Here is a 23689-nt window from a genome sequence, read left to right on the forward strand (position 1 = left end):
TAACAATTATGTCCATTTTTCTGTTGTCTGGGTGTGCTCTGATTTCTTGCTGAGTATCTGCCTTGTTGATCAATCCATGTCCTTGATGTGATAAGATCCCCAACTATTATTGTATTGGAGTATAGATGGCCCTTTAAATCCTTTATTATTTATTTTATGCTAACTAAGCACCGTAGAATTTGGTGTGCATACAAACATAGTCATTGATGAACAGAACTCTTAATCATTATGCTGTGCTCTTCTTCATCTCTTTTAATACTTTTCACATCAAAGTTTATTTTATCTGATATTAGAATGCCTATATAGGCTCACTTTTCTTTTCCATTAGCCTGGAATTTCCGTTTTCATACTTTCACTTTCAGTGTATCTTTGCTGATGAGATGTGTCTCTTGTAGGCAGCAGATATAAGGATGCTCTGTTTTTTATCTAGTCCACTAATTTCTGTGCTAATTTTTGAATGCAAACTATTTGCATTCAAGCTTAATGCCAGCAGGTAGAGATTTGGTCTTGTCATTTTTGCCTTGGATTTCTCATTGATTTAGGTTTCTTTTGTGGTTTTATATGAGATGTTCACTTCTGTCTTTGGAATTGGAAGGTGTCTTTATGTTTTTCTTTGCTTTGGAGATTTTTTATTTCATTTTTCAAAGAAAAATAAAGCTTTGTGGAGTGTTAGTCTATGGCTGATGATTGATTGAATGATTGATTGATTGATTTACAGGATGTGGAATATGTCTCTCAACCTGTAGGGTTTTCTCTGAACAGTCAACTAAGTCTGATTGGAGCTCCTTTTTATTAGCTGATGTTTCTTGTATGCGTATTTAAATATCTTGCCGATCTGTCCAGCCAAAGAGAGCTTGATTGTGATGCACCATGATGAGGAACACTCCTGGTGGAATCTGTTTGGGGTTCTCTGCCCCTTGCATTTGGCTTCCTCTTTACTGCCCCTCGCTGTCATTTTTTATTTCATCAAATGCATCCTTCAATGCAACTTTTCGTTCCACTCTTTAAGGGTTTTCCATCATCCCTATGCTTAGCCTTTTGATAGTGTCACTTAATTCTTGAATGGTTTTCTCAGCTTTATTCATTTCCTCTTCCAGATTTCTGATTATTTGGACATATTACCATGTGGTGTCTTCTAGCTGTGAAATTCTTTCTTCTGACTCATTCATTCTATTATTGAGACATTTTGTTGTACTTTCAACTTATTCTATTGTACTCGCTTTTTTTTATTATTTCAGTATGATTTTGTTTCAATCATGCTATTTCCTGTAAATTTTTTTTCTTGAATTCTTGAAACTATAACAATTTCTCACTCTTTTTTTAGGAGATTTATAATGATTTAAAAAAAAATCTTCATGTGACAGTTCCTCATTCTTCATATGTTATTGAAATAGTCATTTGATGTGCTGTTTGGAAGGTGTTGGTAATCCTCATTCGTGGAGTCTGTGCCTCTTCTTTTGCCCTTTGCCATTGCAATTTGGATTATGTGATTCTTCTCCTTTGGCCAATTTTTATCTTTAAGTTTTGACTTTCACAGTTCTGCAGTTCAGCTTTACTGGTCCATTCAGTGCCTGGCTTTCCATTTGTGACACTCACACCACTCCTTCCAGCGAGTTGCTGTCTCAGAACCATGTGCTGTGTCCCTACTGTGCCCTCTGCAGCAGTTGCCACCTGGGTCGGCTCTCTCCACCCCCAGCACTCCCTAGCCCTGGCTGCATCTTTGTCTGCTCAGCCTTTCTCCTGCCTGCAGTTCCTAAAGTACCTGAGAAGATGGTGTCTTTAAACTGGGTAACAGGACTTGTCAGTAAGGCCAACACCGCTCTGAATGCAGTCCCTGCATCACAGGGTATTTTTTTCCCCTAATCTAGCCAGAATCTGCTAGGAGCTAGGAGAGGGCAACCTGAACCTATTTTGGATGGAATCCATGAGATGCCAAGTCAGTTTTATTTTCCTGATTGGACTAGTGAAATGCATGCATGGTGTCAGCTTGCCTGTGAAACCCTCAGAGAGCCAGATATGAGTTCTCCCTGGCCTAAACAAGTGCATCTTGCTGTTACTCTGCAGTGACTTTGCCATCATACTAAAAATGGTACCTAAAAGTCTGCTTTCATATCAATATAAAGTGAATAGATATTTAGGTAAACAAGCATATACATATATTCTCATAGATGAACTGTATAATGGAGAGTCGTGTGCCAGCAATTGAAGATACAATGTAGTATGCATCTCTACTCCTGAATAAAAGGAGGACTCCCAAAGAGACTGTTAAATGTGACTTAATGATTTTGTACTGGATTTTCCACCATTGCCTATACCTACACTTAAATAGCAGAATGTCAGACTTGTGACTTGTGACTATTGCTGAAGGTTTAAAAACTTGATCCATTGTGATTTGATTCTTGTATGATATGTGAGCTACACATTTTGTGTAATACGTCTGCCTGTAGAGATCCAATTTCCCCAATACGATTTGTTAAGGAAGCCCTCTTTTCTCCAGAGAAGGATTCTAGCATGTTCGTCAAAGACAAGTTGGTGGTTAGTGCATGCACTAATTTCTGGAGTTTGTAATCTGTTCCATAGGTTCACAAGTCTATTTTTCCCCAGGACTAAGCCTTTTAAACCACAACTACTCTAAAATAAAACTTGAAATTTGACATTGTGTTACCTCTAGCTTTGTTTTCATTGTTTAAGATTACTTTAGTTATTGAGTATCTCCAATGTGTCCATATGAGTCTTAGAGTCATTCTTTGCCCTAGGTTTGAGGAACACATGCTTGATAGTTTGTTTGTGATTATTTTTATCATCTTTTTCAAGTCAAAATGAATCCAATTTGAAGACCATTATGCTCAGTAAAATGAACCATCTAAAAAAGACAAATGTCATATGTTTTCTGTCAGTATGTTTTCGCTCATTCAAAGAAACACATGAGTGAAATTGGCATATTCGTATTAAATTATTTTTGCAGCTTTTTCTATATCCCTGAGAAATGCTGACTTTTCTAGTTACATTTCTTGAATTATTTGTTTTGTGCAGGATTAAATTCGTGATTATAAAGTAAGTTGAAAAAAAAAATGAAAAAAAAAATAAAGTAAGTTGATAGTGTGTCACTGCAAAATTTAAACAAGAAAAGAAGAAGGGTAGGTAAGAAGAGTTGTAGTTGAAAGGTTTGTAGTGTTATTAGGCTCTTAAAATGTTTATGTATTTTGTGGGCCTGGCGGCGTGGCCTAGCTGCTAAAGTCCTCGCTTTGAACACATCAGGATCCCATATGGGCGCAGGTCCTAATCCCAGCAACCACACTTCCCATCCAGCTCCATGTTTGTGGCCTGGGAAAGCAGTCGAGGATGGCCCAAAACCTTGGGGCTCTGCACCAGTGTGGGAGACCCAGAAGAGGTTCCTGGTTCCTGGATCGGCACAGCACCGGACGTTGCACTCACTTGGGGAGTGAATCATCAGATGGAAGATCTTCCTCTCTGTCTCTCCTCCTCTCTATATATCTGACTTTCCAATAAAAATAGATGTTCAAAAAAAGTTTATGTATTTTAAAAACAGTGGAAAGATAAAAAAAAAAAAAACCCAACTAGCTAAAAGGGACATTGATAAGAAAGTTTCAGGCCAGTTACGGTACACTAGTGGTTGATGTCCTCACCTTGAATGCTCAGGGATTTCCTATGGGCTCCAGTTCTAATTCCAGTGTCACTGCTTGCTATCCAGCTCCTTGCTAGTGGCCTGGGAAAGCAGTGGAGGATGGCCCAAGGCTTTGGGACCTTGCACCCACATGGAAGACACAGAAGAGACTCTGGGCTCCTGGCTTCGGATCAGCTCAGCTCCGGCCATTGCAGTCACTTGGGGAGTAAATCAGCTGACAAAAGCTCTTCCTCTATGTCTCTCCTCCTCTCTGTATATTTGAGTTTGCAATAAAAATTAATAAATCTTTTTTTTTTAAAAAAAAGTCTCTGAATCCCATCCATTTAATTCATTTTTAGTAGGCACCTGTAATTTTGTTTTTGATTTTGTCTGGTTTGGTATAGATGTGAGTTAAGCATTTAAGGCACTCAACTACCTCAGTTCTCTCATCTGTAAAAATAAGAAGAATATTGATGTTTGTGTTATAAAGTCACTTACAAAGATTGAGTGAATCAATACATGATTTAATTTACAATACTGACTCTGAGTTCTCAGTAAATGTTAATGGTTGTTGCTAAAAAACAAATAAAGATTACACTCTGTTTTAGCAAAAGTAATACCTACCAATACTTTCTCTAAGCATAAAAACAGTTCCTCCTCAAGAAAATAATCTAAGCCCATCTGAGGTATGTTGGTGTCTCCTACTGCAAGTTTCCAGGAAAAATTGAATTTCAACTTCTTCATCTTCACTAAATAAATTGCACATGCGCACGGAAGTTTTCTTATGTATTACTTAATTTTATCTTTCTCTAATTATATTAATTTATAAATATATAGTCACTTTTCAAATTCCCAAAGTCTATTTTTTTGCAGATAATAACCAGTTTAAGAATTCGAGGTTCGGTTATTAAAACACTTTTATTTGGAAAGCAGAGAAAGAAGGACAATGTTGGCTTGGAAAACAGCAATACATAATAAATTCTCTTGGCTGTCATGAAATAGTAAATATATCACACTTTAGATGTCCAAATTTTCAATTATGTAATCCTTTTTTAGTAATTGGTGACTTTTTTAGTAATTTTAGTAATTGGTGACTAAGGTTTTTATTTAAATATGTGGTTTAATAGAATATCTGTAATGTTCTCTGAACCCATGCTAAACCTTGAGTAGCCCAGTACTCTAAATGATACACCTATGAAGAAATGGTTCAATATAAGTTTGTCTAACCCTGAAGCATATGTTGGATGAACACTGACTTATAAGCCATAGCTAGCCAAAGTTATGGATGGAAATTATCATTGTTCTAGAACTTCATTCATTCAAATATCTCAGTAATTTTCCACAAGGTCAGTCTGAGAGAACTTACACGTTTGCCAGTGGTGGGGAAACTTTCATACCAAGGGTCATTTGAATATTAATAATATCTTATTTGTGCTAAGTGAATTTTTCACCTTAAGAAGCCTCTAATATAATAGCTGAAAGTCCTCTTTCATAAAGCATATGATATTAAAAGCTTTTGATGTTGTTTGTCACAGGTGCTTTTCCAATTGTGTCTGTCATTTTGGAGCAGTCGACTTTTTACAATGTTAAGTTTTTAAGGAACAGTTCACAGCACTAAGTTGTTCCAAACACAAATGTGTATTTCAATGAATGTCTGCTCAAAGAGGGAGTTCCATGATTCTTGCGGAACATTTATAGAATTCAAACAGTGGGAAGCTGTTGTACCTAGCTTGCAGTTCATCATTAGTTTGCAGTGGAATGATTATGTGTTGTAGATTATCAGGAATATCAACTGGTTCCACATTAAATGGTATAGCAGAGATGTTTAATTTCATTTGTTTACATTTCACATCTTTGATTGCTTCATTAAATGTCTCAATTAATTTTCCAAATTTTATCAGCATACTCAAGTGCCATGAAAGATTCTATCCCACAGAATGATGGAATACACTGTGTTTTTTTCACTCAAGTTGCAATTTCTACAGACTTAATTCAGCTTCAGCTGATCTCACATTTGCAAACAGGGAGCTGAGAAGTTAACTGGAGCCTTAGTGCTTGAAGTTCAGCTCTGAAAGGTACATGATAATGCCCAGTAGGAATGCAAGATCACTTAGCCACTAGTTATCGCTGATTTCCCTGTCAGGTTTGTTCTTCATCTGCATGAATTGCTTGACCTGCATTTTATAAAAATGTCACAAGCATTTTCCCACAACCTGGCCATTGCACTTAAGCAATGCTAAACAAGATCACTTCTGAGTCAAATCCTTCAGTAACTCCTTACCTGACACTGCTAAACCCTCCACTTTTGACAAAATGTTGACATCAATTTGCAGAGCTGCAATGACACTGGGACTTTCTTGTTGTAGGATGCTATGGCACGTAAAACACTTGGATCAAGGCAGAGAAGTTTGAGTTTCTTGCCAAATCCCTTTATGCAAAGCAGCCATGACTGGCATTCCATCTGTCCTAAGGTCACTTAACATATCTTAGCTCATGTTTTCATAAGCCTCCCAAGCAAGTCCTCACTTCTTGTAGTTCAAAGCAGTTTCCAATGACAGAAGTTCCACTCATGTGTCAAAATCTGCAGTTCTCGTATGAACAAAATGTCCAGTTGGGCAATATTTATTATACCCATTGTCTTGTCACAAGTCACAAAAATTAGAAATCTGTAAAATGCTTCAATTTGTTTTTCAGTATTGCTTTAAATGCTGTCAATAACAGCACTCTGAGATGATTCTCCGCTGAGACAGTTTATTTTGTCTAGTTCTAACAGCTCCATGGTGGGAGCTCCCTGCTGGGCACCAAGGACTCTTTCATGACTGCTCCTGCTGCATGAAGCTCCAGTTGCTCTGTCGTTATCTGGCATACTACCGAATTCATCTTTGGATCACGACTCTCATAGCCAGGTGTGGTGAATGTGGATTATTGTGATCCCAAATTTTAATGCAAATCATTGGTTTTATCCAGACGTATTTGACCTACCAATTCATTGTATAGAGCATGCGACTGTAGATAATGGAGGTGTAGCTGACCGTTGTGTTAGCTCACTCTTTGAATTGACAAAGAAGTCAACAACATCATAGTAAATAATGGGGGCATCAGCCTCACAAGAAATCTTAGTTTATCTGGTTTCACTACCACTGGATTACTGCAGTTCCACCAGGGTGTTAACACACTTGAATATACTCTCAACCTTCCAGGGACTGACTGTCCTCTACAACTCAGCCAGGTGAGTCACAGCCATTTGACAGAAAGTTTTATATATATAAATCGCTTCATATAATTGTCCCTTCAAATAATTCTAAGTGCCTCATCATGGATAAAAGACAATCCTTGCTTGTCTCTCAAAATTCATGTTAGTATTATAATTCACTGAATATAAATTTCTGTTTTTATGAAGAAAGCTCATATACTTAAACTGAGTTTCAAGTTCAATCTTGCTGATTTGGCAGCACCCGAATAAATTCAACAACCTTAAAAGGTCCGTGGTCCTCATGCTCACCACCCTTGAATAGAGGGTTATCTGAATCAATATACATGTTTTGCTGGCTAGAAAGTAAATTCTTGTAAATACGTCTGACTCCTGTATCTATAAACAATGTTCAGTTTCTTTATACTCTGTTATTTGGGCTGATTTTGGTACATGATATTTTTATTTTTCAATCTTAAGAATTAGTACCCCTTATAATTAAGACACATAAATTAATTGGAGATGCTTTAAAAACTTAACGGAAAATGATTTTTGTTTTGTAACAAAATGTGCAATTTTCCATTTTTGAGCCAAACAAACTTATCTTCAAATTCAATGGGTGTTTTAATGTACCATGGTAATACATTTACACATTTTCATCACTAAAGGCTAAATATAATTTTCTAATTATGACTATTTGCCACTTAATTAGGTTGTACACTGAAAGTCAGTTATTAAATAGAACACTGAGATATAACTGTCTATATCTCATTTTCTTCAATTTTAAAATTAATAAGCCAATTTCCAGATAAATTCAAAGATTAGATGAAATTTCAACATGTCTATACAAACTACATATTAGAGTGGCACTCCAATACCAACTGTCTTATGAAATAGGTAATATAAGACAGTTGAGCCACTTCAATTGACAGTAATGTATAAAGAACTGGAAGAGAAGAAAGAGTAGGTTCCAAGCAAAAAATGATGAGGAAACGGAAATGATGTTCATCTTATTTTTTCAGCTTACACTGTATTCATGTGTTAGAATATTGCACAGTACCCATAAAAGATACCAGTATTACAGATTAATTACATTTTTGAAACATATTTTTAAATAAAAATACATAATATTAGGATTTTTTTATTTTGATGGGCAGGTATTATGGTATAGTGGTTAAAAAATGCCAGTGATATGAGCATCTCATATTGGCACTGGTTTATGTCCTGGCTACTCTACTTCCAATCTAGCACCCTGCTTATGGCTTGAGAGAACAGCAGCGGATGAATCTAGAGCTTGGGTCCCTGTACCTGCTTGGGAGGCAAGGAAGAAGCTTTGGTCTCTGGCTTTGGACAGTCCAATCTCAGCCTTGCAGACATTTGGGGAGTGAACCAGTGAATGGAGAACATCTCTATGTCTCTTCCAACTCTTTGTAACTACCTTTCAATGAATAAGTAAGTCTTCAAAAAAAAAAGATTATTTTTGCTTGATATATAAGAAAATTACATTTTCTATTCAAATGACTTAACAAAAGAAACTTCACTGTTTCTTAAAACTGAAAGTTCAGTGTAAGTACTGACTTTGATTACATTTCAGGTTCTTAAATATTGCCGGTCAGCTCTGTGATTCCTTATATTTCTTGGCTCACCTCCATGTTATTTTTATTCAAAGTAACAAGGTAGGTGCCAGCAACATTAGATTTGTTCTTTGTCATTTTCAGATATTACTCACCACAGGGAAGAATCTCTGTATGTGCACGTCTCACTGTGTGTCTGGGCCACTTGATCATTTTAATCAGTCATCAGGGAAATGTGGTACAAAGATAACTAAGTATGCTTCCAATCCTGGGACACGGCAAAGAAGAGATGATTCCTCAGATAAATTCCGGTGGGTTTATCAAAAGATAAGTTAATGAATGTACACTATTTCACATAACATGTTGAATTAAATTAGAATGAAATGATGACGCTCACAAGGAAACCTCAATTTGCCAGGTGATCTTTCTTTTTACTTTTGTAGATGTGGCTATGTTACAAGACTTTTATGCCTGTAGTCACATTCTTTTTCCCAGTTTCTCAGGAGCAGGCTTGGGTTTATCGTCTCACTAGGGGAGACTCATAAATGCTTATTGTATTTCAACCAGCTTTGATTGCATAACAAACCTCTGTAAAAGTGATTCCTTTGGTCCTGCCTTAGGTAAATTGTCCATCTCAGTCAATGAAATGAAGTAACCTCTAATACTGAGCAGGAATTCTCTTCACAAGGCAAAAATGCTATATTGTTTTCTATTGCATCATTGATATGTGCATGCTTAGAACACAATACAAATAGTGGATCAAAGGTCAATTAACTACACTCTATGACTACATTGTAATATCATTGGTCATACGCTGTATCTCTTAAAGTCTACTCCGAGGATAAAACAGTGTCTAGAACACAGTGACAATCAACAAGTTCTTGCTTCACTAACATGTTGTCTCCGTTGCTGCTATTGACTTTAAAAACAACAACAACGTATGTTAATTATATCAGTATCTTATGTCTCCTGCGGAATTCTGGCAGTGCTAAACTGCATCTAAGCGAGCCAAAAAGGCTGAAGTTTTAGCTGCATACAAAGACTTTTCACAATTTAATTCTACCTTTGTTACCTATTCCCAAATCCTTACTACTTATTATCTCACATTTGACAACCAAAATCATATACTTAAATGTGATTAACACAGTATTACTAACCTCAAAAACTTTTAAAAATTGAGGACAATTTTCAGTTTGTGCAGATCTGTTCATTGCTCCCACAAGAAAGAGTTATTTCATAAATTTATAGAATAAATGTAAACAATGATGAGTTATGTGAATTAGATAACCTTCATTTTGATCCAAATAAAGATAATTTAAAAAAAAATTATCGGGAATCAAGATTGTGAAATAGGGTAAAGACACGTTTAAACAGATAGAGAAATACTAGCTAGTGTGAAGCAAAGAGGGAACATTCAAGGAAGTAGGAGAGGACAGAACAACAGCAGAGGGGCACCTGGAGACTGACAGACACAGGAAAGCAGCGGACACAATGATGTGGTGTTGCAGTGACCAATACCCCAGTGGCATTCAGCAAACGGTGATATGAATTGCAGCAGCAGCAAAACTACCACAGCAACCAGGTGGGAAGGGACTTCCACCACGGGAGCTCAGGAGATGAACACAAACAACAGCCAGTCCTGCTGGTCTGTTTCATTTGACCAGGAGCAGAGACAGGGTAGCAGATCCCAGATGGGGAGTGTGGGAGCAGGGTGGATTTCACAACCCAATCTGCCCTCTAGAGCAATATCAGGTGCCGTTTTGTGTAGGGACGCAAAGGCTATGGAGCAGGACTGCGCATGCACAGAGCTGGGAGTGAACACATTTCAGGCACAGAGAACAGCAACAACATGGCATCTTATAGGTTGCTTCCAAGACAGGCTCGAATAGCCCTCAGGCTTGACAGCTAGCAGATCAAAAACTCTAGTAGTGGCACATCAGGCGCTATTTCTTAAGCCGTGGCAAAGAATTTAAGACTGCTGTGACAACAGTGAGTTGCGAATGCACTGAGATGGGGGAGAACTTGCAAGCTCAGTGCACTGCACTGGACCCACAGGATAATTATACTGACTGTGGCATCATATTGGTCAAAATTGGTCCGTGTGGCACCCAGACCTAACGCCCAATAGGTTCTGGCAAGATCAGCATGGGGTTGTTAAATTCTTTTTTTTCCCTGTTATTGATTTTGTTTTGTGGCTTTTCATTTAAGGGGATGTATAGTAACAGTGGAATGGAGACTGTCATATTCAAATGTGATACAATACAATATTCATCTCTACTTCCAGACAGAGATGGACTCCCAATAAAACTGTTTACTATATTTTAACAATAGGATGCTGGACTCTCTGCCATTGTCCATGCCCACAATGATGGGCATGTGACTGTGTATGAAGAACTATACTATTGTAATGATATATAAGAGCTCAGTGAGGGGGAGAGAATTGGTGAGGGAATAGGGGAAATCCCAGGGTCTATGGAACTGTATCATAACATGATAATAATAAAAAGAAGTAAAAAATTATCTACTTGTCTCCAAATAATGGAACTGAGATTACTGCAATAAGAAAGAGGAGTTATAAATTAAACTGTAATCTATAGTAATTTGTGTAAGCAAGAAAATAGATCTCCTGTTTCTAATATGAAAAATTTTACATTGATAACTTCAGGAGATAGTTCATATTATTACTGAGCTAGATTTTCTTTTATCACTTTTTTTTTTTTGTCTTTTCTGAGAGAAGTTGATGTTTCATTGAGACTGGCCCATTTATCTCAATTTCTTCACTCAAATCTTTCAAACCATCCTAGACCAACCTTTCCCTGAATGTTTGTGCATCTTGCTTTCTTGGGCAAATTTCTATACTCTTTACAGATGTGGAGTAACTTTCTAGAACCCTTGCAATTTAACAATGCAACCTTTTCCTTTCATATAAAACTGCTTCAATCAAATGCTTTAATGCTTTTCCCCACAAGTTATATGTGCATAGAGAACTCTGTGCCTACTTATTAAGAATGTAATGAAGACTCTATGTTCAAGCAGTAAGAAAGAAGCAAGCATTGTCTATAAATATGGGAGTTTTAAATGATTCTGCGTTCAAAAAAAAAGTTGACTTTATCACAAATTACAGCCCCTGCTATAGACTACCAGTTTTCCATTTCCACTGTAGCAATTTATTGCAAATTTAGTAATGGAAGCAAACGAGAGTTGAGAGTTTAGAAAACAAATATGGACATCACAGCCTAAACTCGCAGTGTCTACTTTGCTATTGGGATTTTGTAGGGGACAGTCCATTTCTCTGCCTTTTCCAAGTATTGCATTCTTTGGGATGTGGGCCCCTTTGGCATTTTTCAAAGATCTCTTTTTGTCATCATGTCTCATCTCTTACTTTGATCATCTTTCCTCATGCTCACTTGCAATTACTTGGTTTCTTGGCTTAGCCCAAACCTGCTTTAGGCTGTCCTCTACTGCTGTCCCAAGCTCAAGCAGAGAGCTGGATGGGAAGTTGAGAAGCTGGGACACAAACTGGTGCCCGTATGGGATCCTAGCACAGGCAAGGCAAGGATTTTATTCACCAAGACATGGTGCCAGGTCCAGGACAGATTCCTACTTAAAGTTCCCCAATTACCTTTACAAAGTCCCTTTGTCACCTAGCATATTCATAGATTGCAAGGACTAGGAAGTATGAATTTTTGGAAGACGATTTTTCTCAGTATCTCTGTATCCTTGTAATGCCTACTATCACATTAATTTATTGCCTTTAGCTATACAAGGAGATTCAGTTTTACTTTTACCCTTCCTTTGATCTGTAAACTTCTCATTCATTACATTAGCACCAATAGGCCTAGAGAAAAGCTGGTTTGCAACTGTAAATTCTCTTAACCTCCTTTGCTCACTTCCAAGGCAAATATGAATGTGTCGGAAATGTTTTACATAAACAGTTCTCAGTTACATATGTAAGCGAAGTGAGTGAATGATTAGGGTAAAGGCATTTGGTTATTAGACAATTTGTTTAAGATATTTCCTAATTGAAATCTGATGGGCAGACTATTTCAAAATAAAATCTGTTTTAATAAAAGGTGAGGAAAATACCTGAAAATCATTCCTATTTTATTTCTTTAAAAAGCTGCATTTGTATTGTTATTATTATCTAATCTCACAATTATAGTGAGATTATTTGCTATGTTATCTTTCCACATAATAGAGGAGCTGAAAAATTAGGATTATTTTTGTCAATTCCAAAAGCATGCAGAATCAGCATTAGTATGCTGATTAACCACTCCATTAGTGTTTTTCTCTGAAATACATAGCCTTTTTTATATAATTTAAACTCCTCAAAAGAATTCTTAACTGTACTATAGGATTATGCTACTTTAGTCCAGGAAGGATTCCCTGGACTTTCTTAGCCATAAAACAAAACAAAACAAAACAAAAAAAAACACCCAAGAACAAAACAAATAACAACAACAACAACAAACCAGAAACGGGTAACAATCCCCCAAGATACACTCAGTCTCACAGAAGAAAGATAACAGATTGGGCATTAACTTTTAAAGTTATTCCAATCCCTGAGCTCATGCTTATCTAAAAATGAATGCATGAAGATGTTGCTGCGATAAATATGTAACTGTTGTAAGTGATGTTACAAGGCAGGTACACTTGATGATTTACACTGTCCTCTGAATGTTCCTATTTAAATAAAAATGTCAAACATTTTGCTACATTATTTTAGCTGTGGTTGTTAGGTTTTGTTCTTTTGTTTCTGTTTCAATTGAAGGTTGAGAGGGAATAAATACTTGTTGAATAAGAACACAGGCATTATTTGCTGTTTTTACTCTCTTGGCAGGCCTTCTCTTTAGTATGCCTAAGCAAACTGATTTTTAAGATACTCAGTAAACTTTCCTTGTGATACTACCTGGTGTTGGAGCAAATTAGATCCTAAAATTGGAAAACACACATCTGTCATTGGCTTTGAGAATATTTTAAAGAATCTTGTCCTGGAAAATTAGAATTGCTGATGATTGTTCATTTCATGCAAATTTTGACACATGTAGGACTACTAATGTGATGATGTCCATAATGAAATTGTACAGCTGCTACTGAAAGGGCAAAACTGGGAAAAGATAGAAGGCATTCTAATAGTGTACAAGGCCAGTCAGTGAATGGAATGAATGCTTATTCAGTTTCATATTGGAGGAGCTGATTAAAAATAAACCACTAGCATTTGATTATTTTTATTTAGCAATAATTATGAATGCTTTTAAGTAGATAGCTACAATTTTCACTACCATTTTATAATGCTTATCTCTGCAACTCTGATTTAATTAACAAACCTTTCACTATGTCTAAAGTTCTTATGTTTAAATGAATGCAGCACTGCTTTCTATGGTCCATTGTACTTTCTGAAAATGTATCTATAATGACACTTGATATGACTATATCTTTATTGCATTGTTGATGCTTTAGAACTAGATCAAAATACATTGTGTGTGTGTGTGTGTGTGTGTGTGTGTGTGTGTGTGTGTGTGTTTGAAATTTAACTTAGATCTTGTTTGGAATGTAAGATTAGCTAGCAACTGTGATACAAACCAAAATACCAGCTGGAATACCTTCCTATTGGTAACCACTCAAAAGGAAGAAGTACACAGCCAAGTAGGTAGATTCAGTTTGGAGTACCTTTCGCTCTCATTCTACCATCTTCCCCATATACCTTCCAGTTAGTGTTTAAATGTCAGCCAGAAGAAGAGAGTGGCCAATATGACACAAAATTCACATTAAAAATCTGATCAAAAAGTTGTGCATGTCACTTTCTCTCTCTTCTGATTAGCAAAGATCGAATCATTTGATGATATTTAGCTGGAAGAAAATCTGGGAAATACAGCTTTGCCTAAGTCTTGCTAAAATTAGGATCTCCCACATAGCCAAAACATTCAAGCACTTGAGCCATAGCCTTTGCCTTCTGGGTTTGCAAGTTAACAGCTAGAGCCAAGGATCAAACCAATGTGCTCCAATGCGGGATGCCAGGATCCTAATCAGCATCTTAATCATTTTACCCAACACTCAATCCTAAAAATATCTTTCATTTCAATTTCTTGACAGGCATTTTTACATGTGGGAAATCCAAAATATTGTAGCACACTCATGAAAATGTAATCATTTTTAGGTAGGGCTGTCTTGAAATTCTTTTATTTTCCTATCATTCTCCTTTCTTCCTCAAACTCTTTTTCCTGCCTTTAATTTTTGTAGCATTATTTATGAGTCAAAAATTGTAAAACATGGGCCCGGCGGTGTGGCCTAGCAGCTGCAGTCCTCGCCTTGAACTCCCCGGGATCCCATATGGGCACTGGTTCTAATCCTGGCAGCTCCACTTCTGCTTGCAGCCTGGGAAGGCAGTCGAGGACGACCCAATACTTTGGGACCCTGCACCCACGTGGGAGACCAGGAAGAAGTTCCTGGATCCTGGCCTCGGATCGGCATAGCATGGGCCAATGTGCTCACTTGGGGAGTGAAGAGCTTCCTCTCTGTCTCTCCTCCTCTCTGTATATCTGACTTTCCAATAAATAAATAAATCTTTTAAAAAAATTGTAAAATATTTCAATGGCATTGCCTCTCTTGCATGATCTCATAGGGAAAAACAAAACTGGCAATAAAATATTCTAAGTCTTATTGCAAAAGTATCTGCAGACACAGGAAGGCAATTGCCTAAAAGCCATTGTCTAAAGTTGAGATTTAAATTTGGCCTTCAGCATTGGATCACAGTTACTCTTATACTGCTGTTCTTCCCATTGGCTTTGTTGAGAGCCAATCCTATCTGCAGAGTATACAGATCGTTAGAGTTGTGAAGTCAAGTGGTGCAGAAACTGGTACCCATGACAGTTATCTTTAGTTGGTCTCTTTCTGGGCCTGAGTTGTACCAAAGCACTCCAAGTTAGAAGCAGACACATGATGTACATTGGCTGGAGAGGTGTGAACAGAACTGTGAGATATTCCTTTTGAGGAGATGCATTTCAGATTGGTTTGCGGACCTGCATTCTTCGTCTTGTGGGGTGATAGCAAATGCCGTCCTATGCAGTTTGCTAACAGAGTTGTCTTGTAGAACTGCTTAGAATTTAAACCCTTCCTTGGAGAAAACAAATTGCTGTTCTTAAGACACCAAGATGTGCGGGCTCTTTGTTAAGCAACATAAAGTAGCCTAGTGAAACTAATGCATCTAGACCAAGTCAACCTTAGGTCCATTCTTTTCACTTGTTCTTGTCTTTCATGTTCACGCTACTTCATTCAACGTGATGATAGTAATGACAAAAACAGATTACTAGACATTTCTGAATTGTCTTTGATGATGTAAATCCCTATGTAGTATTTTACTAGATGAATCAGGAAACTCGTTTTTCTTCATAATTCACATGAAGTCCATTTTCAATTGGTAGAGTTAGACTTAATTTCGTAAGAAATAGAATAAGCATTTTACATACAATCAGAGAAAAATGCCTGGTATTCATTTTAAGAAGTACATTTTTAAATATAGAGTACATAAAGAGATGTAACTTTTTGGATAAAACAGGCATTGCATTTATAAAATACAAAATAGTGAAGTCAAAATAAACTCTCTTGGAAGATTTAATGCTTTTCCCTTATTCTCCCAGGAAACCCTTCTTTTTTATCTGCATGTAGCCTATGATATAATGACATATAATCATTATAGAAGGTGTACGATTACAATTTCTGGTCTAGCAGAGATATATGCTCCACAGGGAACAGCAAGGGAAGTTCCCTTGTGTGACTGACCCTGAGAAATTCACAAAACATTCACCTATCTGTTAGTAAGCACCAAGGAATGTCCTGAAACTATCACCAGCTCCGTGTCCCTGGTGAGTACACAGAGGCAAAAGAAGGCTCAAAATCAGTCACGAGAGGTCAGGAGGGTATTAGAAAAAAGCAGACAGAATGGCAAAGAGAACTTCAAAAGATCTTTACTGAGCTCAGACATGTCAGGGCATCTGCTGTGTACTTACAAGCTAAGGAGGATGCTTGTCCCTCGAACAGCAAAATAAGCTCTAGCTGTTGTTAATTTCTGCAGTCATTTTTCGGAGAGTTAAATAAATATCTATGTTTTTAGATTAAAAATGCGTGTACCATTTGCTTGTATCTATGGTAACTTTCAATTAAACAGCCATCCATCTCCCTTCTGAAAATTGCACACGTGGAAGTCTAGTAGTACAACAATCAGCAAATGATCACTAGAAACTTACCTTTTATTTAGTATTAAACCCATTCATGTAACCCTAAAACACATGAGTCGGGTACTCAATTTGATACAGAGGTGTATAACTTAGAAAAATTAGCATATACATGTTAATTACTCTTTAAATATCTAAAGTTTTTTTAAGCTTTATTTATTTTACTTGAATGAGTTACAGAGAGAGAAATAGAGAGATCTACTCACTGATATATTCCCTAAATGTCTGCAAGAGCCAGAGCTTGGCCACTCTGAAGCTGGCAGCCAGCGACTGTGACAATCCACCGGCCCATGAAGTATTGATTGTTAACAAACTGCGTGACAAACAATGCATTGGTGTAATAGCATACAAAATTCAGGATAGTGTTTGATCTAGGATGAGGAATAGCAGGGAAGAAGATGTGAATAAGAAGAAGCACGCCCATGTAACGAAGTCTCAAGGCGGATTAGTGCTGGTACAGTGCTTTAGCATCTGAAATATTTTGTAAAAATGTTTGAAGTCTCACATTCTCCCTCAACTTTCCCATTTCGTTTCCCCAAATGTTTCAAGAATATACAACATGGAGATAGTCAATCATTTTTAAGAGTGTCATCTCAATTTCTGTGTTTTCTCTGATTCCAACGTTGGTTCCACATGATTTCAACTACTGATGAGTTCATTTGATCAATATTTGAAAGCTTATAAATTGACTTATTTGAATTTGATTTGGAAGATAGACAAAGAGAGAATTTCCCATCCTGAATCTCTCTCCCCAAATGCCCGTAACAAGCAAGGGGGTGCCAGGATGAAGCCAACAGCCCAGGGGCAATTTCACCCATGTTTTCCTAGTGGGAAATGTGGATCATGTACTTGAGTTATAATCGACTGCCTCCCAGATACAAAGTAGCAGTAAGCTGGAATTAAGACTCTGGTCTCAACTCAGCACTCTGAGACAGACATCAGGACCAGTGTCCTAACCACTGAGCCAAATGACCATCCCTATTTTATCAAATCTAATACATCTTTGTAGTAGCCTTATTTTATTATGAAGGTTAGCTATCAAGGAAATTACTTTGATATGTTATTTTTAAATATTTTTTAAAATCTCTTTAAAAAGCAGAATTTTGAGTTGCAAAGAGAAGGAGAGACAGAGGCTCATCCACCTCATTCCAAACAGCTGCAACAGCTGGAGCTGAGACAATCTGAAGCCAGGAGCCAGGCACATCTTGGGGTCTCCTTCGTGGGTACGGAGATCCGAGAACTTTAACCGCTTTGCACCATCTTCCTAGGCCATCAGCAGGGAGCTAGATTGGAGATGGAACAGCCAGTTTAAGAACTGGCACCCATATTGTGTGCTATGCCCCAGTGCCTGCCCTAGCTTAATTTATTTAAATTGAAAGACAAGCTGTGGAAATTCGCTAATGTAGAAAAATATACACTTGAACTTTATGCAGATAATTTCAGGAAAAAGCAGGCATTTGAGGTCTGAGAGCCAATTTTCTAAATAACTTTAATAACTTGAGTTTATTTTCCCATTGTGGATCCAAACAGTGAGATCCTGAGACAGAAGGTAGTTTCGTTTTGACTTTCATTTCACCGTGTTCATGTGTACAATTGCTCTCCTCTGTTAAGAAGGTGGATAGCAGGTAATGTTTTCTGATATCTTCAATTAAATTTGTCCTGTAGAATAAGACAAATGGGTTATTATTTGAATATTTGTGAAAAATCAATTCAGATGGTGGATTTAAAGTGTATTTTATTGTACTAAATTGTAATTTATGTCTACAGCCATACCACCCTGAACGGGCCCGATCTCGTCTAAATCGTAATTTATATTGTCTTATTACTAATATGGAAATATGCCTATTATGTCCATCAAAATGTGCCAGTTTCTCAGGTGCAGCTTTATTTATCTATCTATCCATCTATTTATTTATTTTGCTGTTTACATTTTCTGAGAGTCTCCAATGTGTGTGCCTGTCTAACAGGAAGCCTTTCTTTGCAAAGAAGGGTCAGAATTGTCACTGAGTCACAAACCATGTCAGATTTTTAAAATGTTTCTCTTAGCTGTCTGGGTGTGAAGCATGCACATTTGCACGGTGACCTTTGCAGAACCAAAGAGAAGGTGAGGTGAAGGTCATTTCCTAAGCCGAGTTAATGAACTGATTATCCACCCCGAAGCCGAGTCCTCTGAATCACAATGATGAGTGGGAAGAGCACAGAAAATCCTGAGGTGCAAAAGAAACCTCCAAAGTAGAATTTTTAATAAACCAGTTGTTTATTACGGTCAGTATTTTAATTATTTGTCAGAGCTAAAAAAAATTGCAAAGAGATCAAATTGCCTGCCACAAAGAGCTATTGTCTTGATTTCCCAAATCCTGTAATTTTTAATTATTTCCTTTTACCTAAATTATTATTCTTCCTAGAGTCCACTCCAATTTTCATTTTGGAGAAAGAGAAGATGTGAGGAACAAACTTAGAGAAAATTAACATGCAAACATTTTCATTTTTTTCTAAGTCTCATGGATATAATAAAAATTAAGGATATTTTATTACTATTTTCTCCATGTGTATAATTTCCATAGAAATATGTGGCATAACCTATCTAGACTTGATGTATTTGATTTTATGATGACAATATTCCAGTAAGTAGAATTTTACATCCAATTCAAAAGAAAAGAAAATTGGCTTGCACTTTGAGATGCATCACTCAGTTGATAGACTCAAAATTTTGCTCTGCTAAGAATAATATCTGGGGCCCGGCACAGTAGCCTAGCAGTCTAAGTCCTTGCCTAGCACACACCAGGATCCCATATGGGTGCTGAATCTAATTCTGGCAGCCTCACTTCCCAACCAGCTCCCTGCTTGTGGTCTGAGAAAGCAGTTGAGGACAGCCCAAAGCCTAGAGACCCTGCACCTGTGTGGGAGACCCAGAAGAGGCTCCTGGCTCCTGACTTCAGATCAGCAAAGCTCCAGCCATTACACCTACTTGGGGGCTAAATCAATGAATGAAAGATCTTCCTGTCTCTCTTCCTCTCTGTATATCTGCCTTTCTAATAAAAATAAATACATTTTTTTTTTCAAAAAAGAATGTTGTTGACTTAAATTTGTACAGAGAATAAAACTGTGAATGTGAATACTGGCTTCAGGTCAAATAAGATTCTTGGTTATAGAAGCCATGGTTTGCGCAGCATCAAATAACCAATGACCACTTCAAAAGAACTTGCTCAAAATCATGACAATCTGGCAGTGATAAATTCATTCTTGGTATCCATGAGAAAACATTTCCTAAGAAAATGACACAGCTAGCAGTTGAAGAATGTTAACAGTCTTATTACTTCTTTTATACAGAACTACTAGATGTCATTAAAAGGATGATAGCTTAGAAAACGGTGATAGGTTAAGGAAAGTGTACAGGATGGCTTTAAGTAGTTCATTAAAATCGAAGTAAATGATAGATTAACTTTGGTGCAAAAAGAAACTTGAAGTGCATGAATAGATTTTCATAATACTCATAATTAATTAATTATTTATCGGTTATCAAAATTCTTGCTATTACAAATTCGGTTACATTAAGTCTCTGTGTTAGCTCAGTGAAGAAGCCAGACCATTTAGAATGAAATAGTTGGGCCCGGCGCGGCGGCGCAAGTGGTTAAAGGTCCTCGCCTTGCACGCCCGGGGTTCCCATATGGACGCTGGTTCTAATCCCGGCAGCCCCGCTTCCCTTCCAGCTCCCTGCCTGTGGCCCGGGAAAGCAGTCGAGGACAGCCCAAAGCTTTGGGACCCTGCACCCGCGTGGGAGACCCGGAAGAGGCTCCTGGCTTCGGATCAGCATAGCATTGGCCGTTGCGCTCACTTGGGGAGTGAATCATCGGACGGAAGATCTTCCTCTCTGTCTCTCCTCTCTGTATATCTGCCTTTCCAATGAAAAAATAATAAAAATAAATCTTTAAAAAAAAAGAATGAAATAGTTATCATATGTAAAGTAATGAGCATATTAAAATTCGATTTTTAATACACATTTTCCTAGTAATTGGCAGATCTTTCTGTGACAGTGGTGTTTGCTTATGGTTTTCCAAATAAATCCCATGTGAAATGCCTTTTAGCCATGTGAAGTTTTGCCTCATGAAGTATTATCACATTTGTCAGGACACTGCGTTGAACATTCGCCTTCAATTATTATATCTGTGCTTATTATTAACAAAACATACTCTAAGAAAGAAAGTGAAGAAGATGAAGGCTACAATGTTTTCTTTTTAAATACAAGTTTTTACATATAAAAGGACAAAATTCATAGTGAGCATCCCGGTGACGATGTTAACTTTGTAAAGTGTTATTTTTTTTTCTTTTTTATTAATCTTACTTAGTACTTAGGGAACAAAGGGTCAAGGGTTACAGGAAAGCGGGTAGTGCCATTGTTTCTGCACTAATGTCATTTTTCCCCTGTGTCTGGGGCCAGGGGAGATGGTTTTTCTGGTATTTGAGACTAGTTCATAACCTCTGGTGAGTGGAGAGCTACCCTTGGCAACCTATTACGTTTAGCAAAACCTTTGGTGCTAAATACATACCAGTGATATTTATTTCCCACTTATGATAAAAATGTCTCCAGATATGATGAAATTCCTCTTGAGTGGACAGAATACCCTTTTTTAAGAATCTCTGTTTTAGTCTTTTTGGCCTCCTCTTAACCACCTTTCAACAATACACCCCTCAAAAAGATCTTTATTAATGCTGTGAGATTTCTTCTTAAGCTTCTTCTTGCAAACAGCCTGGTTACATGAAATGCTGGTGAAGACTCCCCAGGTCCCTTCCACCTAGTCAGAAAGAGTCATAGTCCACCCTGTCCTGAGTATTACTCCACTGCAGTGTAAATAGGAATGTTCCGTCATCAATCCATTGAGCATTTTCAAGGCTTTCTCAGGTAAGCTAAGGGAGTAGAAACATTTATGAGGAATGGGAAAATCAATTTTAATAATGATTTTCAAAGTAAATACAGTTCTTGAAAGATCTGTGATACTTTCCACGTCTGGAGAAAGCATAATGAGTCATTGCAATGTTCCGATAATTATGATTTAACAAACGAGTCCTTCTGCCGGATTTGCCTCTATTCTGTGAGAATACACTCACAGCAGTGCATTCCCCAGATTCATTTAAAATAGATCATCATGTTGAACATCTACTCAAATAAAAACTTTTTCATTTCCATTATGAATTTGGGCTCTTTCCTTTTCTCTATTACTTGCTCAAATTTAAAACTAAGAAAAGTTATTTAAACAACCCGAAACTTAACTCTATCTAGAAAATGTGATCTCATCAGGTGTCCTTATGTATTATTACTCATTCAGAGCTAGTGTTACACTTATTAGAATAAAAGCTATTCACCTTGTATGACAATTAAAACATGATTACTATGGGTGATTGGAAAGGTTTATACTACTGTACTTACTGGAATTACTAGCAACAAGTATTCATTTTCATGTCTGCAAAATTGAATGCAATTAATTAATAATGATTATGCTCTTTCAAATATCTTCTCCAAGCCAAGACAATATTAAAGTCATCTTGTAGTCAACAATTATGGCATATAAGAAGTTCTAAAACTATTAAAGTGACTGAGCACCTCTTATATCTATAAATCTGAAACTATTTAGAAGGTTTTAAAATTTATGGGTACTTTGAGCACTATAAATTTTTATCAAGTGTGGCCTTTAAAAGTAAAATTTTTATTCATGTTGTGTGAGATTTTTCATGTCATGCCTCATCCTGCTGATGTCAACTTTCCACAGAAACTCTGATTAGCTAATTTGATAGTCATGCAAATCATTACTTTGAGGTTATTTCAGGACGAGTTTGAAGTCATCAGTAATAATAAGCTAAGAGGAACCTATAAAATGGAGAAAAGAAAAGCTACAAAAACTTAGGAAGACCTCAAGCTATATGTACCTTGTTGGCATCACTTTAGTAGCTCCCTCTGGGTAACATTACAATGCCTTCCTCTGACAGAAAAGTATACACAACATATAATTATCTTGGCTGTTATAACATTTACCTTGATTAAATCAACAAGAACTTTTCCTAAATTTTGCACACTACACCATGGCATAAATATTCATTTATTTATTTGAAAAGAGAGAGAGACAGATGAGAATTTAGGACTAGGTGAGGCTAAAGTTGGAACCAAACATTCTATCTGTATGTATGGCAGAGCCCTACCAATATGAGTCATATTTTTTGTCACCTTCATGGGCACATAATCCAGTAACTGGATCAAAAGTGGTGTATTCAGGACTTGAGCTAGAATGTCCATACAAGATGTAAGCATCTTAAGCAGTGGCTTAATTCCCTGTGCCACAACATGAGACCTCCCCCACTTTTGTAAGTTACTTACAGCATTCTTCATTGCCTCTCTCAGAGCACAGAATACTTTTGTAGGTATAATTAAATGTAGTATCAGTTATTATTTTGGTGTCAGGAGTCATGAAAGATTCGGAAAGAGTTCGCTTTGTCTGAAAAGACAGAATCCTCCAATTAACTCCCAGCAAGGGAAATGAAACCTGAACTTTTAACCTGGGAGAAAAGAACATTTCCATAAATCCAAGTTCAAGGAGTGTAGGAATTCAGAACTTCTGATAACATCAACCCCAATGTCCAACTTCATACCTGGGAACCCCACTCTTTCTGAAGAAGAAAACTCCTTTAATAATATACAGCTTCAACATAGCAGGATTGCCAATGTTGAAATTTTGCGTTCTCTGAGTATCTACTTTTCTGTATTCAAGCCCAGTCCAATCTTCAGCCTTTTATGTGCTCTGCATACCAGAACATTACAGTCTGTTGATAAGCTACCACATTTATATTTTCTTGGTCTTTCTGTTAATCCTAAAAGTAGTAATTAATCAGCCACAGGGTTTATTGTCCTTATTCAAGGCATTTGTTGTTCAGAGTAAGGGCCATCTACTTTCGTACTTCCTATAATTATAGCTTCTTGATTTCTCAAGCACCTGAGAAATTGTGCCTCTCTATGCACTTCATTTCATTGCTTTCCTGCAAATTAGCTATGAGTGGAAAATTTAACAGTTTCACTGCCGCC

The sequence above is a fragment of the Ochotona curzoniae genome, unplaced genomic scaffold, assembly GCF_017591425.1.
Source record: "Ochotona curzoniae isolate NIBS_2020 unplaced genomic scaffold, NIBS_Ocur_1.0 contig_4148, whole genome shotgun sequence".
In the NCBI taxonomy this organism is placed as follows: Eukaryota; Metazoa; Chordata; class Mammalia; order Lagomorpha; family Ochotonidae; genus Ochotona; species Ochotona curzoniae.